This window comes from Aplysia californica, unplaced genomic scaffold (assembly GCF_000002075.1).
Source record: "Aplysia californica isolate F4 #8 unplaced genomic scaffold, AplCal3.0 scaffold00247, whole genome shotgun sequence".
NCBI lineage: Eukaryota > Metazoa > Mollusca > Gastropoda > Aplysiida > Aplysiidae > Aplysia > Aplysia californica.
The window spans coordinates 895,153-897,271 of NW_004797517.1; the positions used below are offsets into that span (position 1 = coordinate 895,153).

At 40.7% G+C, this 2,119-nt stretch overlaps 1 protein-coding gene across 3 annotated transcripts in view; it reads right to left on the bottom strand.

Moving 5' to 3' along the window:
* Window positions 1-2,119, bottom strand: part of LOC101850179 (nuclear factor 1 X-type) — a 67,124-nt gene that overhangs the window by 64,024 nt on the left and 981 nt on the right. The gene's annotated exons all lie outside the window — the stretch shown is intronic.

Below are 2,119 nucleotides of genomic sequence, written 5' to 3' on the forward strand. Positions count from 1 at the left end.
GAGAGAGAGAGAGAGAGAGAGAGAGAGAGAGAGGTGGGGAGAGATTTTCATTTGATTTGATTTTTAGATGATTTTTATTGATTTTAAAGACCTTTGGCCGATATATTCACACATTATAACATATGACTCAGCAATTACATAAATTGGTGAAGCACAACCGAGAATTACTGAAATTAATGACAATATTATTGAAGGAAGTAATACACATACACACACACACACACACACACACACACACACACACACACACACACACACACACACACAAACTAACACAAATACACACACTCACACACAAACACAAACAAACTCACACACACACACACACACACACACACACACACACACACACACACACACACACACACACACACACACACACACACACAAACACACATGCGCGAGCTCATACCTACATACAAGCCAACAAATCTACCTTCCTACTTGCATTGCTGCCTGCCTGCCTGCCTGCATACATACCTACATACCTATATACACAGATATAATAACATACATACATACATACATACGTACATACATACGTGGATGGTTGGCTGGTGCTCTGGTGTGGCTTTCTCCTTCTTTCCTATCAAACATCTATCGTCCTGATCTCTCCTCCATTTTTATGTTAGTTACTCTCTTGTAACACCTCTAATGTTCGGCACTTATGACCTTATTGTGTTACAAGTGCCGTAAAACTCTTACTAAAACAAATACGTACATACATACACAGACAGAGAGACAGGCAGACAGACAGGCAGACAGACAGACAGACAGACAGACAGACAGACAGACAGACAGACAGACAGACATACAGACATACATACATACATACAGACAGACAGACAGACAGACAGACAGACAGACAGACATACATACATACATACATACATACATACATACATACGTACATACGTACATACGTACATACAGACATACAGACATACAGACATACATACACACATACACACATACACACATACACACATACACACATACATACATAAATATACTCTTCTGCATGATGCCATTCTGTAATAGCTGGATGTCTGTTCTATTTGTTGTCTTGATGAATAGAGGCAGTTAGACGTTTGGGGTAGCTTGGGAAGAAAACATCCCCTCAAATCGTTAGTTTTCTACAGAAGAACAGGATGATTTATGATGTTCCACTGTCTCTGAGGAGTAGTCACATAATGGGCAGACAACAGACTGCTTTACTCCAATTTGACTGAGGTGTTGATTGGGGGGTACATGTTGTGTTCTAAGTTGGAAGATTATGGATTGATCTCCCCTCCTCAACTCACTGATTAGGTCTTTGACCAGTGGTTTATTCATGTGGCCATACATCATCCTTCCTGTTGTATCTGTGGCCCATGCGTTCATCCAGTCTTCCTTGAGGTTTGACTTGATCATTTGGCAGCAGGTGGTGTAATCAGTAGGAATATCAGGCTGAGCATCAACTCTTTCATTTACCCGTTTCCCTGTGTGAACAGGAATCCATTGTAGGACTACTCTGATATGGTGCCTACTTATCAAATTATATAGACTCCAAATCAAGTGTGATATATCTTTGCTCACATCAGTCCCACTCTCGAGTGTCTCTAGTGTTGAAAGGCTGTCTGTAAAGATAACACTGTCTGTGGTAGCAAGTGGGTTAGTGTCAAACAAGTAGTTGATGTAGTTTGCTGTGTTGGAGATAGCCTGTTGTTCGGCAATGAAATTGGAGCAGAAGGACCTGCTGGAATTAAAGACTTCCTTTTGATCCCATTGGGCAAGTTGATCACTGACCCATGCCTTAAAGGCAGATCCGTCAGTGTATGAGTGGATCCATGTTAATGGGTAGGAATCAATTGTTTCAAGTGCAGAATATTTTAGTGCCACGAGATATGTATTTTTATTGCTCTTGTCCTAAAATGTTTTCCTAATTTCTGGCTTTGCTATGGTGAGATGAGGTGGGAGAGTCGAGGGAACTCTTTCCAGAGGTTCTCGTCTTTCAGGGAGGTGATGTTTTTCTTGGAGATTGGGGACAGTGTCAAGTATAGATTTTGTATTTTTTGTCTTTGAATAGGTTTCCGCTTGTCAACAAGAATTCTATTTGGGAGGTTATTTTCTAGCCTTT